Genomic DNA, 20,507 nt, shown 5'->3' on the forward strand with positions numbered 1-20,507 from the left:
TTTGTAATTGGTTGTTGTAATTTTGTTCTATATGCACATGGAAAGCACATGGACCAATGGGGGGGAATGACAGCAATTCCAGTAAAATAGGGAATGTTTATTTTATTTTCTATCACGATGTGCCCACACAACAGTGAATAAAAGATTGCCATATATACTTCTTTCAGGATCTAGCTATCGTTTTTTCAGAAACCACCAGAAAAAGCTATGCCTCTGAATGTGTGCCGGGGCCACGTTTCTAACAGCGCCATTCACTGTATCACTCTAATAATACTCAGTTTATTAAGATGGTAAATGATCTTGTGTTTACTATGGACTCAGATGCTATTACTGGATCTGAGTGTTGCCTTTGACACCATCAATCAGTGTATACGCCTCGAGCCACTTGGAAAATAACTTTGGTGTTTCTGGCCTGGCTCTAGTTCTTCAGCTTTTCTGAAATAACACAGTGTCTCCTCATAATAAAAATACCACATCGCATGTATAATGTGAAATCTGGAACACCTCAAGGCACTGTTCTCACCACTTTACATTTCTTTCTTGATATTCCAATCTTTGGCCAAGTTATATTCTGTCATGGAATTTATTTCCATGACGGTAAGGAGATGAGTAGGACTGCAATACCGGGCCCAACGCCATGCCAGCACGGGGTTGACAAAATAAAATTCATATATGAAAAATAAACTTCTTTTTTTTTTTCAATATTGGACAGCGGAGCTAGAAATTTGATGTGCAGTACTTGAGATATCGTCTTTTTGACAAGCATATCAAAGACTATTCCCTTCACAATTTGCCAAATAATCTCAGGATAGTATTCAAACTGTTGCTGTCTTCTTATAACCGCCTAAGTCATTTTTTAAATTGAAAAACAGAGCCATATGTTGAATGAGGAGTTGACAAAAAACGAATTTAGGCAATTATTTTAAGAAGGGCGAAGATATTAAAGTTAAAAATATGAACCGAAACTGAAAAGATCCAGTGTGCATCATTAATTTGATTTCAACTCTGGTATTTTGCTCATCGGCATATTGAAAACCTGGCATGCAATTTTAAAAGCCTTCCATGACAGAGGCGCAACATATAAACACAACAGCATCTGCCCTTGGAATGAGCTGCTCCACTTTTCTACCTACCCTTTTTTTTTTTTTTACACAGACGTCAATACAACACTGTGGCCCCAACCGCTGCCGCCTCATTGGCAGACTGATCCGACGCACTGCTGCACATCAGTCGACTTTACCCCAAATGGCGAGGCGTAACCGTGGTGTGATATTCACACCAGGGAGCGTGGCTGTAAATGTTACTAATGTTATATGAGCTGGCCCTAAAAAGACGTTTTGCTGATGTCAAATCTTGAATTCACGACAGAAATTCGATCTGTTTCCCATAGTAATGCTTCGAAAAGGCGTAGGAGATGTGAAATCATGGAAGGTTCAAAGGTCATACGTTAATTCATACATTATTGACACCACCTATCCTGAGCACAGGGTCACAGGGTCACAGGGGAACACATATACCCCCACCCTGGAGTGGTTGCTGGTGTTTCTCTATACAGGACTGTCTCAGAAAATTAGAATATTGGTCATGAAATTCTTTATCTTCTGTAATGCAATCAAAAAAAACAAAAATGACTTTTTAATGATATTCTAATATTTTGAGATAGGATTTTTGAGTTTTCTTAAGATGCAAGCCATGATCAGCAATATTAAGATAATAAAAGGCTTGCAATATTTCAGTTGATTTGGAAAGAAACCAGAATGTATGTTGTAATTGCATTACAGAAGATAAAGAACTTTGTAACAATATTCTAATATTCTGAGACAGTCCTGTATATTCCGCTTATACATACATGGCACTCATTCCCCCTCTCCTAAAGACATACGGATAGTTTCGTCTTCACCTGACTTACCTCATGATTTTGTTACGTGGGGAACCGCGTGCTTCCTTGCTTTGAGCCAAGCGTGCTCACCGCTACACCAGTGTGCGTCCCTCTGTTTATATATCTGGGTGTAAAATGCAAACAGCTGGGAGTACAATGGTAGGACGTCATCAGCAGCGATTGGCATCTCGATCTGATGGCTCTCCAGAAACTTCCTGTGTTATAATAAGTACAGTTGATGGGGATATAAAGTTGGACCCCCCCATGTGTTTGAGAAGCATGGAATGTTACATCTCCCCGCCCCTGCAATCTAGAGCTTTCAGAATACCGCGATCGTCTTTGTCACAGAGTTAAAAAGAGGTCAGTGTGCTGCAGGGCCTCTTCCTATCAGCCCTGATAGGAGGACGCCGTCTGACGAGCCAGTTCTATGGGAGGATGCAACCACAATGCCACACAAACGGTGACCCTGTGAAAGCGAATTAGACCCAAGGCGTCTCCGCCATATGCTTTTCCTCCAAAGAGCTTACCTCATTACATGGCCTTTTTTTGTGGAAAGCACTGGTCTGGATTAAAGAGCAACATAACGCAGGTGTAGCACGTGTCTCCGCGGCGGGAACAAACATTAGCTAAAACAGCGGATGACACGGCGACTGAATCGAAAAATGACAATCGACCTAACCTTCACGTTATGAGTCACGACGAAGAAACACTCATGCTTATTCAGTGTGTCCACTGAGGTGTGCAGCCTCTTCATTTAATATTTCCATAAGGTTGCATACGGGTGTATGCGAAGCAAGCCGGTAATAAGGAGGTAATGCATTCTGTGCCAATGGCAAAAAGGTACGCTTGAAACATCCCTCACAGGAGCAGCAGTCTCCAACTTGACAGTGGACACATACATAATTAAGCCAACTAAAGAAATGAATATTTCATCTCAAAGCATGTCATCTCCAAACATCAAAACACCTCAACGTCTCACATAATGAGCAAGGTAAATTACTTTTATTCACAGAGGGAATACACAACAAGAAATGCTCACTCAAAGTACCTGGCCTCAAAAATATATCAGGGAAGAGAAGGAGGAGGAAACATCACTCACCGCTAAGTTTGAAAAAAAGGCTAATAATTCTTTGAGATGTGTGAGGAACTGTGGCCTGAAATGCTCAAACTTTTGATGCCATACTTTGACTGAATTATCATGTTCTAACATTATACTTTAAGGCTCCTTGCTTTGCAGCCTGATCTGGCTGTAACTCTCATAGACCTGCAATTCACGGGTCACCTGAGGATTGGAGGAATGCAGATATGTGCGCACTCACAGTGTTGTGAATAATAAATTGTTCCATAATATGTCATGATTTGATCTTTACCAGTGTGGCTGTGACACTAACATTTTTCTGATTCTGAGCCTGCGGCCTCTCAAATGTCTTAGGCACCAAAGAAAAGGCATAAGTTGTATGACAATAACTATAATTTGAAACTGGTAGAGTTCAATGCAAGCACATGTTATATTTAGTTTATAAGATCCCAATATGCAGATATATAAGGGGTTCAAACTCAAGGCATGTATTAAGCCAAGCATTAAAATTGCGATCGGACTTGTGTATTATATGAATATGCAAATATTCTCATTTTTGAGAATAGTCGAACATCAGAATAAACTACATTCTCAGAAATGTGGATGTTTCATAATTCTAGATTAAACTTGTCTCATCTGAATATTGGAGGAGACCATGAGCAGTGGAGAGATCCAATGTTTCAAACTGAGCACTTCCTTCAGTAATCCTGTTCAAACTGTATGAGCCCCCCCAAATCCCATGAAAAACCAAGAAAGCCACTCAAAATAAACCAAATTAAAATAAACTTAAAAGTAGATAGTTGTTCAAATGATGTTAGACTAGAATGAATAGAATAGAATAGAATAGAATAGAATAGAATAGTCTGTCATTGCAGCGCACAAGTTGTACAGTGCAACATAGTCTTATATATGTATATATATATATATATATATATATATGAAAATATGTAAGTTGTACAGTTTGCACCTGCAATTCATTTTGCAATAATGTTTACATCCATGGGCAATAGAGTACATGTTATTTATCAATTACAGGATTTTTTTTTTCGAATATATGAACTAGTTTTGAAAGTTGTTAGGAGAAATTATCTGTCAATCCATGAAGCAAAACATATATTCACATTTCTGACATGAAAAATGTGTCCAAAGGTCCCGCGATTTGATTCCAATGGTGCCCTCTGTGCTTTGGTTCCCCAGTGTCCTCCCACAGTCCAAAATGCATGCAGTATGTTAAATGCGGACCCTAAATTACCTGATGTGACCCTGATGTGTGAATGAGAGGGTGAAAGGTTGTTTATATTTGGGGCTTCGATCAGCTGGCGACAGGTGAACCCTGGCCATCGTCCAATGACAGCTGGGATCGACTCAAGCAACCCTGAATGCAAAATAAGCAGTATGGATGATGAATGAATGAATAAATGTTAATGTCTTCTTGTAATATCACCATAAAATCATGACTTTGGATCACCCTTACAAGCTTCTCATGAAACGTGTTCTTCTTGTGTGAAGTGTTGTGACATTTAACCTATAATATGGCAAGAAATCGGTTGTATTTTGGGTGCATTGCCTCTGTGAGCAGGCCCGGCAGCAGCACTGAGACACATTCGCCCGTCAGGTCCGATTCAGACCGGCTCCCAATGCACCTTCTGAGATGGGAATTAACCTGCCACTGCTTGAAACGCTTTACTGAGTGCTGGTCGATAGTGTCATTATCCTAAAGCAATTCTTAATTCTATTTGGTCCTCAGCTTAAGATCCCTGTATTGATCTCAAAGTAGAGATGCCACAACTACTTTTTCTATAGTTAAGACCTCAGTGCGCCTTCACATCTTGTATCAAGCAGAGCAGTAACTCAATGCACAGATACACACAAGCAACTCAAGACTTGAATATCATTTAAAATGTCAATATATGTTCTTATTTTAAGAATGATACTGGAGGATTCAATCACATATCGTAGTGACCAGAGACAAATGCAGGTGGATTTTTAAGAAAATTGAAATCCCTGCAGCCCCTGACTTACTGCATCTGCTGGTACGCAGGTAGCCTCCAAGCAAGGACCAAGAGTACCTGAAGCCTAAAGTCCAAAGTGCCTGTTCTACTAACTGTCTGGTAAAATAGCAGCTTTGTTCGGGACAATTCTTGTACAAATATTCAGATCATTCTAATTTTTTTTAATTAGTCAGTCTCATTCTCATTCCTTCCTCATTTAAAAAAAAAACCCAAACTATTTTGACTAAAATGATGAATCCTCATCTAGAGCTAGACCATCTTCAAGTCAGCAGTGATTTAAAGTACCAAAAAAGGTACCCACACATACCAGAAATAAAAAGTTACTTAAATTTATAGAGGAAAATATCTGAAAGTTAGAGAAAAGAAAAAGAAATGTACAAGAAATTCACCTTGGGCTATACTTTGCTTATTGAAGTGAATTGAAAAGGCAAATAAAGTGTCACCCAATAAAGGACTTCTGGGGGTTCTTTGAGGTTAAAGGCTCGATTAATTCAGATTCATTGAGGTGGCGGTTAATCTGTTCTTGAATTTGTAGTTTGTTCTTTATAGAAATCCCCTAGATATACGGCTGTAGTACAATTTAATGTAACTAAAAATTGTGAGGGCTGTCATTCATCAATAGGCTAATAGGCAGAAAAGGCCTCAGGTTCTTTGGCAAGTCACTTAAGCACACACACACACACGCATGCACGCACGCACGCACGCACTCACGCACGCACGCACGCACGCACGCACGCACGCACGCACGGACTCACACTCTTTGTTTTTTCATTATATACATATGAAATCAACACTGAAAACATCAGCATCTATGTTTTGAGGATTGCACATTTCCATTATTTCAATTTTCTCATTTCACATCATTGCCATTTCATTCTTAGTATTTTCAAGTCACCCTTGAGTCAAAAAGTGTTTTTTTGTCTCATTGCTCACACAGCAGTGTTTCAGTTTCATCGCAGTGATGGATGATGCAGGGTTCTCACAGTGACTGATCAAAGTGCTTTTTGCCGCTCTTAACGTGCAGCAACAAGTGTTGGACGACAGCTTGTCACATTGTGTTACTGACTTCCCTTCAGAAATGACTGCTTTGTTGCTGTTAGTCGGGATGCAGCGCTTAAGGTCGACCAGAGAGGATTTTGACATTGAGATATTCCTATTTAAAACAAATGCGCAATCATAATTGGATATCCATATATTCGTTTTTTTTTCCTGAGAGGAAAAGGGTGACTTCTATGGAGAAAATTATAAAAAATTCCATCATTTTGTAGCACAATTTAAATTCTCTGCTGTGAAAGTGAGTCAATTATGTTAGGCATAAATTAATTGTAGATTTTTTGCGCACTCCTATACGTATGGCAGAAATCCCAACAATGTGTTGAACTGGCAATATATAGATATATATATGTGTGAGTCACAGACAATGTGTGTGTACATATATATATATATATATATATATATATATATATATATATGTTTGAATATGTATACTCACATTATCTATATGAATAAATGTATGTATGTATGTGTGTATACACATACATTACCGGTATATACAATATGTATACACACACACATAAATATACTGTCCAAATGATTTGTGTATAATCAAGATGGAATAATTATCACTTGCCTCGACTACATTGTTGACTTTACTGTTGGACAGAAATTGAATCCAGCTGTAGTCTAGTTCCTGACCTCAGTGGTTCAGCTTTCATTCATATGCTATTTTAAGAAATATTGATAATTCTCCACGAATGCTATCGGCACAAAAGGGGCTGTGCAACGGGGGGATAATACAAACGCCGATCCTGAACATATCTTCGTTCCAGTGCCGTCTGTCCCAGCTGCATCCTCGCTCTACCCGTGTTCACAAGCATGTGAAATACCGTGAGAAGGAGGACCTATAAGTAGCATGGCTGATTGTTTTGCCCCCTCTATCTGTGTCGTGCATGCAGACAAACAAGTGCACGCAGTGCGGCGTGTGCTCACACACTAACCTGTGACAGCGGTTAACAGAACAGGACATGTGTAGCTCCAGGTGACTCAAACAGCAAAACTAACAACACCATGCTTCAGTGCGTCCAGAAAGGGGTGTGAACAACCAGCAGAAAGGGCAAATGTGTTTATGGGTATGCGTTTGTGACACAACTAATTTAAAATGGATTTAATTAGGACAAACTCTGCCTGAAGCGCAAAAAAAACCAACAACCCCTAAACAAACACATACAATTAGCATCATTAACTGTTAATGAGATTTATTTTATTCTTACTTGAATTATTACAGTAACAATAACAACATTGTTATGGGCAGTTAATAAGGCAGAAGCGGAGACAGATGCAGGAAACTGCAGTTGATTTATAATTTTAGGATTACTGTATGGTACACTCAGTGTTGTGCTTTCTGTTACTTCCTCCCTGTCTTTTGGATGGAACTATCATACTTTTATTTCGCTACATTTAAAATCTGTAATTTAAGGTCCCTTGCAAAAAAACACTAGACAATTTGAAAAGAACCTTATTGTTTGTTTTTTTCTTTCCTTAATCGATGACATATACTTCTCAATAAGGTTGTTCATGTTAACATTCTGTTGAGTTACTCGATTACTTTCTCAACAACTATGGGACATTTTGTAACAAAAAAATAGCAATGGCAGAGATACAGATAATTTCAGTAAAATCTCAAATAATTCCCTTTTTTAATTCAGAAAATAACGGTTAATAATAATAATAATAATGATAATAGATCTATAACCCAGTTCTAATGTCATTATTTTAATAACGGACACATAATGTTTTAAATTGGCACTGTACACAGTGTCATATATAGTGTCATTGGCTAAAGGACTTCACACCTTTAGTTCACTTTATAACTCAACATGTAAAGTTACAAAGTCCTAAATATGATTTTCCTTGTCATATTCAGAAGTCACTTTAACAACTTTACGCCCTTGCCATCCTCTCATTGACAAGGACACTGATCCTTGAATGCATGAGTGCACCTGTGATGTGTTTGCTGTGTTTAGGATAAACCTCATCTAAGCACAGTACACAGTTAATTTCGTCAAGCACTAACTGCTTTTGGAGTATCTTGTACATGTCAGACCCTTACACCATAGGTTAGATCCTGCTTCATGATTTATGCTTCAATTTAATAGTGATATTTCCTCAAATTTATCAAAATTAACTTATAACAGTACTTTTTCTCAGTCAACTAAATTGTAGGAAAATTCTACTCTTATCCATTGCATCTGGAGTTATTTCTTATCATGAACACCTGCATTCTTGTTTATTTCTTTTGACCCATTATAGCTGTTCTACCTGTTATTAAGTCACATTAATAACTCAACAGGACATCTCAGATGTTTAAAGACAGCATTACATAAAGCACAATTGCCTCCTGATACACTAAAACACTTTGCAACATAAAATAAAAAGTATGAAAAACTGCAAAAGTGACGATTAAGGTACACCAAATCAATTATTGGAAAGCAGAACAGCGGACAGAAAAGGTCATGATAACAGAAAAAAATAACACACACATGATTGTGACAATGCATGACAAAAACAAAAATAACAACTCAAAACACAGAATGCCAAGTATAATCACATATAAATAAGAGCAATACTATTAGACTTAGTGTATAAATAATCACAGGGCAAATATTGTGAAAAAACGAAACATTAGCTTAGGCTAGTCCCACTCTAACGCTCCTCTCTGCTGTGCAAGTATCAACATCACTATCACAGGTTACACAGCAAAGTGGCTCCCAGTATTTAGTGGGACGGACCATTTCTCCATAAACGGGTGTATTGGGAGATTTCTGACGGTGGAGTTTTACATTCTGGTCCATAAAAAACTCAAAACGCGGACCGAATAAAAATAAATCTTACTTTCCTTACTGAATGAAATGTACATTTAGTGGTTTAAGCGTGAAAAGGCGACTTGAAAATACTTGTGTATTCGCTCCCCCCCCACCGATGGTTATATTGACGGTTTGGCTCAAAATGGCTGAAGAGAAACTGCTCTGAGAATCGACGCCTTTGCCAGGTATTCACCAAAAAATGAGCCAGTCTGTAGTGTAGAGGCGCTCCCTCCACCTTGCTGGGGACCCAGGTGAGACACATTTCAAGTTAATCCTACACTTTCACGGAACCCCGGTGCTGCTCGGCGGAGAAACCCGAAGCCAAACACGGCCCGTTTGCAATGTTATCACGGTAGCTGGGTACATGCTGCACGGAGGAAATTGCATATTGTTTAGGTTTACAACACGATCAACATCAGCAAAGTTTCTAAATCGTCTTCGCAAAAGTAAACAACCGATGCGAGCGTGCACATGCATCAGACACCGGGTGCGTGGAATGTATCCGAATGTCACGCCGTGTGTTTGGAGCTAATGCAGAGCAGGCCTGTTAGCTAACCCTGCAGCTGCAGCGAGCACACGCATACGTCACCAGGCTAGGATTCCCCGCTGAAACCTGTGTGAACACACACAACCTGAGATGTGCAAGCACACACTCAACTAGCCTTCAGGACACACACGCCTTTTTAATGTCAGTAGTGCTGGATCTGCATCACTGAGAACAGGCTGCACAGCAGAGTCTCAAAGTTTAGTGGATGTATGCCTATTATTGCTTTTTTCAGATGGTTTTAAAAAAAAAAAAGTTTTCTGGTGTTGTTGCTCTGAATGCATAATGCTTTTGTCAGTTTATTGGACTATAATGCAGACACACTGTTGCACTGATTAGATCAATAACAGAGATGTGTTTGTCAACAAAGTTAGACTGGAGATGCTTATATTTCACAGAGGTACAGGGGAAAGAAAAAGAATACAAACTCAGATCTCTGTTGTTTCAGTTCTTCATTTAAGTACCCTTAGCACTTTGGAGGAAAACGACATCTTGGCTCCTGCAGTTCCTTCCTTTTTCAGTTACATTAACTCCGGATTACACAGATTTCCCAATTTCCTTTACGTGGTTGTAAGGTTTATAGTTAACAAAACGTAGTTTCAGCAAAAGCTTTTAAGTATTGGTGTGTTTTAAACTTCCCTTCACTTACCCTCTAATGGATGGTGTTGTCTATACTAATAATACTAATGATGGGGCCTGTGGTAAGAACTTGATGAATAAACTCATGTATGAAATAAACACAAAGAAGGCTAAAGAAATATTAGTAGTGAACTACTTACACATTGGTCAATCTATTTACCGTGGTACGTTTTCTCCTCTCAGGCAGGTCTATAAGAATTTTCTTTTTCCACAAACAGAATCTCTGTTTTGGGAGTCTCTCAAGGAGCAAATTATGGTGGCAATATCTGTTTTGAAGCCTGTGACATTTAGCTGTCTCTGCTGTGGGTGCAGCAATGTGTGTGTTTTCTTTGCTGGTGTCTATTTGTTTGTTTGTTTTAATGCATCATGTTGACTGACTGAACCAGTTGTGCTATAGTTGCTTAGTTTTTCAGCAGAATATTTTGTGCACCGTCAATCCTTATATCTGACAACATACTTTTACATTTCTTGGGAATTAAGTTTTGTTGACTGTGAAACATGTTGACGCCTGCCAAGGTGATGAAATCATTGCATTTGCATATTAAAACAAATATTCTTAATTCAATATGGCATACATATCAAACAACGGGTTATTAATTCAACTGTTCCTTATATTAAATATATTGCCTGTTCTTTGTTTTGTTTTTCTAGTATGAGTATGGAAGATAACAAAAGTGGGAAAATTGAGGGTAAAATTGAGAGTGTTCAGTAATTTTTACTTAAATGCCCTCTCTGACTCATCCGGGCATCAAAATAAAGATATATAACTGCAATGTATCAGCTATGAGATCAATTTCTTTAATTTCTCTTCCATCCCTTTCACAAATGGGCTCAGATTCTACTTCAGAACCGCACCTCCGAAGTATTCCTTGTGAGAACATTGTCGGCATTTAGGGCTTGTTGATGATTACATTCAGCATATTTGACAAGGGCAAAGTTGTGAATGTGTTTTTCGGGGCGACCTCGGCGCTGAAAGAAATCATTTCGTAAACCTCGAGGTGTTTGTTCTAAATTCTCACTCTGATAATCAGTCAAACACCTCCCAAGAGTTAAAAAAAAAGAGGAACATGATCAGCTGTCTATGACCTGTGGATGGATTGTCGAGAGGCTGCAGAGAGAAAATTCCCCTCTGCTCAAAGCCATCACCCTGGAACTGGAAACAGCTTTCGCTGTGGTACAAGTTCCAGAGAGTGTTCTTGGTTTTCTTTTCCAGATACAGCAATTTATAATGTTCACCGTCACCAGCAGCCCAGTGTTTTGTCAAATTGGAAAAAAAAGGCTGTAAAGGCCAGCAAGCACCATGTGTTTTACAGAGAAAGGTGACTGAATATTTATTTCCTGTATTTAATTTACTTTGAAGCTGAGCTTTTCTCTCTGCTGCCTAAGATTGTCATCAGACTGCAGTATTGTGGTTTTCTTATTTTTGTTACATACGTTAAGATTCAAGATTCAAAGCGTCTATTGTCACATGTACAGTGTAGAAAAGAGTTTCCCTCTACAGTGAAATTCCTACTTTGCTGTTGCTAAAACCACATTGGTTACATTATGGTTTGAGATGCTGACTTCAGCCAACCTCAGTAGAACAAGCTAAATTATTTTGCTCGCTTTAATTATTTTTTTTTAGAAAAATGCTGTTTCAGTAAATCTCAACCTGTTGGTGAAAAGCAGGTAAGACTGTACAAAATCAGCAACACCTTTTTTTAAAACTTAGTTGCATTTCTCAAACAAACATCTGTCACTCAGCTGACTCATCCGGGCTTTCCATGATCTTATCAGCCACTGTCTCTCTACCAGCAGTTAAACATACGAGTCACTGTTTACATTTTCATCAAGGTACTTTTGTGTCCTCATTATACAATCAAACAAAATGGGTTGTCAAACCTTGATAAGGAATAAGTGATTTTAATTGTTATACACATGCATTATAAACAACTTATTATTGTGAATACCAGCTCGAGTTTTTAACATGTTTTTTTTTTTTTTAGTTCTTGTTGAGCTGAATTCGGTCAGTCGGCACCATTCTGAAAAATTGGCAGTTTTCTCCAAACACCTTGCCAGTGAGAAATAGGTTATTGTGAACCTCAGAAATCTAGTTTTGGAATCACAAGTGTTGCGTAGCGCCTTAACTTGGCATGGCTTCTGGGTTTTTTCCCCTCCAAGGTTCCAGTGTTTCTGAAATGATACCGAAATGTGATGTTGTACCTCTAAATCTCCCAAATTGACGACTGGAATCAATTGAATTGACTGTTTGAAAGATGGTATCCCATGCACTTTTTAAATGTGTTTTTTGTTTGTAGTTTACTTGACCTCTTTATTGAACATCAGCTGAAAACTGTGTCATTCCTCCCACTCTTTGGTGCAACAGTAGACTTGGGTACCAAAGCGATGTCAGCTTTTGCCGTTGAATGGAGTGCTGTTGGTGGGAATTGAGAAGTAAAGGCACAAAATGATCAGAAAAATTCTACACTTGTTTCCATCAACCTTGTCTGAACAAAGGTTTATTACTGCCTTCAGTAGAAGTTTATCTGTTTTTTTTTCTGTCCATCATTGATGATTTTTGGAAAATTTACTGTAAACCTCGAGCAGTGGACCGTCAGTATGAACATCTCTCTCTGGCCTGAAGTATCATCTAGAAACTAGAAACAAAAATGACAGGTCTTATGGAATGGGGAGGACTCTTGATGTACTTTAAAGTGCTAATAACATTGAAGTAGATCAACCATTACGTCTATTTATATAAAGCATTCTTTGTCACTGGTTTAGACATATTCATCTTTTTCATATAAGGGTCTGTTTTTTATTATTTTAATGGTTTATAGTCTAATTATAATCATCAAAAAGTAGCGATATCTAAATTTTTTCTTTCTTTCCAGTTAATCAGACCTACCTTGTATATCCTGCCTTATTTTATTGTGTTATCAATGATGATCTCAGTTGAGAAACCGGGGACCAGTGCCTCTGGCCATTGGCCAGCTTACGCGACAAGGGAGATAAGTTTGTGTGCTCGGAAGACTGTCTGCCCCTATAGTTTTGTTTCAGAGCAGCTTCCTGCTTACATGGAAAATAGTTTAGTTGACGCATATTTGCGAAGAGTTTCTGCAGACTCAGAGCAGCTCTCTGCCCCGCAGATGAGTCAGTCTGACTGTGACAGCTTCCTTTATCTTGCAACTCCGTCGGGCAAAGGTCTCCACCAATCAAGGCTTGCTCGCACACAACGAACTCAAGAATTATTGATCCCTCGAAAATGAGTAAGGGGCTGGCACGCAAAAACCTGGCATCTCGTGTGAACCAAACATGCCATGCCACAAACTGGAACGTTTACTTTGGCTTGCAGGCAGTTCCACTGTGGTTTCACATGTGGCTAAATGAGGAGGGTGGAAGCAGGCAGAGGAAACTTAGATGCTTGTCTAACGTTTCCGCTAAATCATAACCAAGATCATGTTACCAAAACACACACACAGCAAATTTTCATCTCAGGCGCCACTCAAAACCAGACTTTGAAGTATCAGTTTAAGTACTAGTTAGTAATAAAGTGTTCCAAAAATCCTGTCGACATTTTTAAAAGCTAGGGTTTGATCAGCCGTGCTGGGAGAGGCCAACTGTTTTTTTTTTTTTTTCTTCTTTTCTTCACATTTCATTTAGCTTTACATCTTGTCCTGGGATCATAACATCTCCATGTAGTGAGCGCTTCATAGGCACGACAAAATCAATTAAATTAAACCAAAGTGGACTTTCTTCTAAAAAATGTGATTCCACGGCCTCGTTCAGACATTAATTCACACGCTATATCCTCTTGTGCTCTGTTACCAAATTAGCAAATCCATCACACTGATTGATTAAATCTGTTGAAGTTGGCTACTTAAAAATGTTCTTTTTTTTTTTCCACTTCTTGTACCTGAAGGGGAGTGCTGATATGTGTCCTGTTGGTTAAGTGCTGCTCAAAGATGTCATGAGTGGAGAGTTGAGGAACAAGGAAAGTGCATCTCTCGTCTAAATAATGTATGGCGACCACATTGTGGATGGAAAAGGGAGGATGTGGCTTAGTAATAGTCTGGCAAACATTTATTTCTCTGCTAAGTTGTTGGTCTTGCAAGCCTCTCGTTTCCAAGGAAAGTGAATGAAAATGACATCTGAGGCTTAATGAGGGACTTTTACAGGATTTGTAGGCTGTAGGGAGTCGAATGCAGCCTCAGGGCGACACAGGCCAGTGTCTCCCTGAGCTGGTCCCAAGCCCGGCTAAATGCAGAGAGATGCGTCAGGAAGGGCACATCCAGCTTAAAACTTTTGCCAAAACCAAACATGCAAACCTAATAATCTCATACCGGATTGGTAGAGGCCCGAGTTAACAATGACCCCCATTGGTACCAATGACCTACAAGGTACCTGTGGAAATTTGGCTACTGTGTTGAAGAAGGAGAGTAGGAAGGCTTGTTTGTAAGCAGAGAAGGTAAGAGTCTGGGGATAAATATCAGGACTATGACTGGAAATGGTAGAGAGTTGGTCAACATGATGCAGAGATGAAGGTAGATATATTGAGTGTCTAGGAGACCAGGAGAACTTTGTCAGGAATGTTCTGGAGGTGAAAAGAATGTCAGATAGATTTATCAGTCTGAAACTGGAAATTTAAGGTGTGATGCTCAATGTTGTTATTGGCTATGCCCTGCAGGCGGGATATGAGTTGGAGGAGAGGGACAATTGGTGCAGACTTCAATGGACATGTTGGTGCAAGAGGCAAAATGGATTTGCAACAGAGCCTACAGTTGTGTTGTATTGTTCTTGTTCTGAAATACAAGGTAATTCAGAGAATTTTTTAAATGGGAGATCAGTAGAAGCTCCCCCCCCCCAAACAGGCAGGATAAATGTTCTGATTAGGGGAAGGCGCTGTCCCCTCATTCTCCCTCAAGCCCCAAAGGTTCCAGGGCACTAGCTCAGCATCCAGCAGCTGATAAGGCTTTCAAGGATCTGATTGTGTATGGCTGCGTCAGTGGGGCAGGATGTTCTTGTAAAAGACCGTTTGTACTCAGATGATAAAGTTTGTCATTGTGTGGAAACATCAGTCCACCACCAAAAGTCAGCAAAGCCCAAGACAGCCAATGTCCCACTGCAGTAAGTAACAGTGCTGCGCTCAAGTTTTGTTCATTTGTGCCTCCTCTTTTAGTGGAAAATGTCAGAGATTAAATGACACTCAACTTGAGATAAGGCGTTATCTTGTTGAGTGGAGTACTGGGGTAATTATATAGCATACAAACCTTGTTTCAGGGTGTGTGTGTGTGCGTGTGTCCGTTACGTGTGGGCATGTGTCTGTTTTCATATATGCACCATTACCCTGAAACATCCACATGCAACCCAGACGGGCTGCTCGTGGGTACAGAATTGTTGGAGTAAGTCAGATATTGAATTGTTTTACCAACCAGTTCCCTTCGCTGCGAATGCTGCATTATCGCCGCTCGAGCCCATGTGCAACAGCAGCTGTTTCTCAAGTGGATTTCATACAAGAGTGTGCGTGTTGATGAGTTTATTATGTGACTCGGGTGAAATACAAGAGACGCCCAAGGAAGACGCCAAAAATGTCTTGACCGAAGCAACTGCTGTGATTGTGGAACTTTGCGGGAACGGTCACTGTAAATAAAACGGTGATCTCTGCGTGCTTGTGTTTCAGCCCAGGCCAGGTTCTCCAAGCACTCACCAGGGTTGTGTGTGAGAGCTCTGTATGACTCAGTCTGAGTTTAAATCAATTCGATAGGTAAGGAGTTTAGTCTTTCCCCCCCTCCCTGCAGCCATAACTAGGTTAAAGTAAATTCTCATCAACGGTGGAGTAATCCAGCGTCAGGACTTTTTTCCTGAGCAAATTCAGGACAAGGTGTTTCTGCTGGTTCGACCCTTGTCCATGGGGTTTTGTTTACTCGTCAGATTTCCAAGTGGGAGCTCCCTGTGGCATAACAGCTCAAAAATAAAAGCGATGGTAGGTTAATCATACACTTAAAGGACATACAAAAGACCGTGTGGGCACAGCAGTGATGGAAGAGAAAAAAAAACACCTTTTCATCACAGCTTTTTTGGCATCGGTTCCTTATAACTTTTTGGCTAAATAGGGAAAGCTTTTCTTTTTAGTTGTCTTTAACTGCTTTTACATCTCTGTTTTCATTCAAACCATATATAAAAACAGTGATGCATATTGATGTGAAGTAATTCGTGATAGGCCATTTTTTCTTTTTGTTTTCCTACACACAGAGGGATACGTTTATTTACATCTACCTGCATGAATTTCTCAATGCGCCCAAGACTTCAGGAAAACCGTAAGTCAGCTCGTACCTGTGCGTGTTTGTTCTGTCTCAGACAGTTCCCTTGGATATAAAACTCAAGCCTACGCCTTGTCGTTCCTCCGAGGCCCCTCCCACCCCAGCGGAGGGCGTGGCACGTGCATAAAAGGCAGTAGAGCGGTGTTCATTTTCATCCCTCTGTCATTTGGCCGCTTCCCAAATATACTGCCCCCTCCTTTCACCTTCCCCCCCCCCCCCCCCCCCCCCCCCCCGCAAATCTCTTATTGTCCCACCCACTGTCTTCACAGCCTCTCATCTGGCTGTGTATCTGTCTTGCAAACACATTTGTGTGTCTCCCTCCCTCCCTCCCTCCCTCCCTCCCTCTCTCCATCCCACAGCTATGATTTAGGCGTCAGGGCTGCTCCCACTCCCTCCCAGCCCCGGATCACATTACCCTGCCATTACTCAGTCTTCCCCCTCCCTCCCCTCCTTTGCAAAAGGGCGCTCCATGTCAGGCACGGCGGAGCCTGCCTGCCTGCCTCTCTGGACCTGCGGAGTAGTTCGACCACAGACGCCCCTGGTCAGTGGAGCCGCTCCAGCTATGGCACGGCCTCCCTGGAAAATTCTGCGGCGGCAGGCAACTAGATTATCTAGAGTTTTCGACCTGCGTTTTCAATTTCAAGTGGGACGGCGGAGCATTTGTGTCTCTTCGCAGAACAAGGAGATTACGCTCGAAATCTGCCCGAGATCAGTTGCGCTGTTGTTTTGCAGCTCCTACAAGCAGAGAGATTTGTGGCCCTCGCAATTGTATAGTTATGTAATAACGTTTCCCTCGACAAGTGCAATCCCGCACCACCCTACTCTCATATAAGTGAGTAATGTAGGCAGTGCTATGAGGGGCTTTGTTAACCCATTGTTAACCCACTGCTCCCTAAAAAGGAGAAGCTGGGACTCATCCAGTTTGTTTCGCCCCAAGGTTTTTTTTAAAGTATTAGTCCAAGTTTCCCCAGCTGTTGTCCATCGAACCTTGGTGAACGAATATCCGTTATCTGAGGGAAGAGAAGAAACAGTGTCTTCCTTTTTCTTTTTCTCCTGAAGATGCAGTTGTTTCTGAGAAGGTGGAACAGGGGTGTAAGAATCAAATTACGTAGTTAAGATCACATAGAGCTGCACTGAAGAAAGTCAACTAAGAGGTGTAATTTTTCTTTTTTTGGTTTTAAATGTCTCTGAACTTTTACTGAATTGCCATCGTCATTGCTCATATTAGTTTATCAATCCCTGCAGCTAAGCAATAAACTATTTGGGTTTCGGGCACATGATTTCAGGCTCTGTTAAAAGGGATGAGGTCCTCCTCCTGCCGTCTTTGCCAAGCACCCATTATAGTCCAATTCTGACAACGCCGACATCTCGCCAGGCTTAACTTCATCAACCCCGATGAACACCCGCTGAGTCAAGCTGCCACATCTGCTCGGGATCCATGGATCGCCGCAGGTTTTAATCTAGAAGCGGAGGCAGACCTGTGTCGCACTGTCTGATAGGGCTCTGCTCTTTTCGCGCACCTCTGGAACCGCAACTATCCTCCTCGCTACTGTCACCTTTCAGTGGGTTCTGCTGTCATTTACACAAACTTGGCATATGGCTTTCCCGTGTCGCGCCGCGCAGCGTAGCGTATCGCTCTACAGCAAGGCCTGCTCAGGCTAGGCTAATCCTGTCTAATTGAAAGGGAGGTAGCGTTGTGGGCCAGTGGCTTGTATGTCACTCATCTCTTTGCTTGTTTTACAATAATGAGACATCTGTGGCTGCAGAACAGAGATGTTTGTAGAGGCAGAAAGGGCTCTGGAGCCTCGGGGGCCTCGCAGGGCTGTCACAGACAAAACAACCGAGCTGACTGCTTGTTTACTCATGTTTGCGTGTGTGTGTGCGCACTTTCAGGAATTGGATTTCGCCTCAGTGGTGCCTTCACACACTCAGTTGCATCCCTAAAGTTACATCTGATTTGATTTTATCTAAAGAACAATATGCGTTGGATTTTAGGAAAGTTATAGGCCTGATCAGGTTGCCGAATACATTTTTTTTGTTTTGCTTATAGGGGAGTTGCTCAAGTAAGGCCTCACGTTTAATCAGTATTAATCAATGCTTCAAATGAAATAATGTTCAGATGTCTCAAAATTTTGTCATGTGACTTTTATTGAACTTCTGTGGAAGGTGTAGGACCAATCTACTATGATTAGAAAAAGTCTGCGCCAAGATGTACAATTTTTCATATATTTTGTACTAGAAATATTCGATGTCCAAAATGAATCCCAGCTTAAAAAGGAAGAAACAGGAAATAAAGTATACCACAACTTTTTATACAGTATTGCAAATATTATCTAAGAAGTTTGAACTACAGCAAAAATTACAAAATTTCATCCAAGTTGGAAATTTTTTATGACAAATTGTTTTCAGTTGCTCCAGATTTCTAGCTGTTGACAACCCCCGAAAACATTATCCACAAGTAATGTATCGTTACATTACTTTGCTTTCGCTTTGCTGCTTCATCTAACACCAGTTTTTTAAGCCGCAGGCAACCAAAACCAGCTCTCTAAATGGACCCACAGAGATCTGCAGCAACACTCCAGACCCAGTTGGACACGCCTGCCCCCCCAATAGCTCACTGGAGACATGTGACAGATTCCTTTTTTCACATGTAGAAAACACCTCGCACGTACGAGGAGTCCTCCTCCGCTGTTTTTTGTTGTGTATTAAGACTTGGAGGAAGAGTCATACTCATAGACGTAGTTCTTACTGTCCATGTTGATGCGAGTGAATGCTGATTTAAAGCTGAGGTATAACTCGGTGATTTATTTAAACATTTTTTTTTTTTTTTGCTCGTCGGGGAAAATATACGCTTACATTCTGAGCGGTATGAAAACCGACTAACCTTGGCAGAGTTACTCGAGAGGCTTAAGGTTAATGCTAAACTGCTGTAATCCATTATTTGGTTGGTTTCAGAGCAGAGATAGCAGCGGTTCAGCATGTACCTGTCAGTACTAAATGATTGCTCATTTCCTGCCAGAGGAGGAGGGGTGAGGGGGGTGAGGGGGGGGGGGGTGGAGTAATGGCAAGCAGCTGCCTCAGCTGGACCTTACCTTTTCCTCTCGCCGGGCCTACTATTCTCACAAGGCGGCCTGCGTGTCAGTACGTCTACTTAACTCAAGTTTTGTTCTGCCTGGCGATGATACTGACAGCTGAACACAGCCGTAATCCGGAATGAGGGAAAAGACGAGGCTCCTCCACTTTCTATGGCGAGCTGTGATGTCCCGAGAAGCGGGCAGCGCAGCAGCTTTAACTAGAACCCGGGATTGTCAGAAGAACTGACAACAGAACTCCTTTTGTTCCTCCCAAAAGCAGCCTTCCTTTTGCGATTTGCTAAAAAGCTCCATTGATCCGCTAAAGTTGAGGAGGCCGGAGCGAGAGGGAGCCATATTTATCACACAATGAGCGGTGGGCACCACGCCACATGTCTCTCTGTCATTGGAAAACGATAAACATAAATCTACGGAATACACCCGTGTGATATAAGTCTACGGTAGGGGGTGGGGGGTGCCGGGGGAGAAGAAGAATCTGCTCCGGCTGTGGAAAGGCCGTGGAGCCGGCTTTGCTGACATCCGAGAGGAGGGAGCGTGTGCCCACCTTCATTCAAGGCGGACTCGCAAAATTCAGCGTCATGAGTACAAGACGGATCTTTTTTTTTTTTTTAAATGGAAAGGAGGGTGGTAGATATTCCGGGGTGCCCCTCTCTGCAACGCGGAGGGACTTAGGCTGCAGTGAGGCTTCGCCCCAGGAATCCTGGCTAATTAACCCAAGTAATTAATATCGAAATCGAAGAAGAACCCCTAAATTGTCTGTACATTCAAAAATGCCATCAAAAGGAAATCCCTGTCATTCATGAAACTGGGGTAAATTAAAGCGTTCAGACTTCCCTCTCTATCATCCCCACTTCGTGTCACATAAGAGACATCCGTTGAAAAGAGTGGGCCAATGTTACGGTGCGTTATGGCTGGTGCTGCTATAAATATTCCAGCTTGAGCGCATTTATTTCAATAAATAATGTCAGCTCAAGGACATGCTTCGATCGCCGCAGCCGTAACGAATATAAGCCTCACCATACTGTTATCTCATTCCTCTTGTGGCAAATGATAGATTAACAAACATTTCATACGCCGAGGGTTGCCGAGCACATTCTATCA

At 41.0% G+C, this 20,507-nt stretch overlaps 1 protein-coding gene across 2 annotated transcripts in view; it reads left to right on the plus strand.

Moving 5' to 3' along the window:
• The first annotated feature begins 8,500 nt into the window (after window positions 1–8,500).
• Window positions 8,501–20,507, plus strand: part of znf438 (zinc finger protein 438) — a 59,377-nt gene continuing 47,370 nt past the window's right edge. For both annotated transcript variants that reach the window (XM_086160411.1, XM_086160410.1), the window contains exon 1: window positions 8,501–9,083. The gene's annotated coding sequence lies outside the window, so the exon portion shown is untranslated. The remainder of the gene's footprint in view (window positions 9,084–20,507) is intronic.

Source organism: Fistularia commersonii, chromosome 15, assembly GCF_037954325.1.
Source record: "Fistularia commersonii isolate RoL2024-O1a breed Wild chromosome 15, RoL_Fcom_v1.0, whole genome shotgun sequence".
NCBI classification, from domain to species: domain Eukaryota; kingdom Metazoa; phylum Chordata; class Actinopteri; order Syngnathiformes; family Fistulariidae; genus Fistularia; species Fistularia commersonii.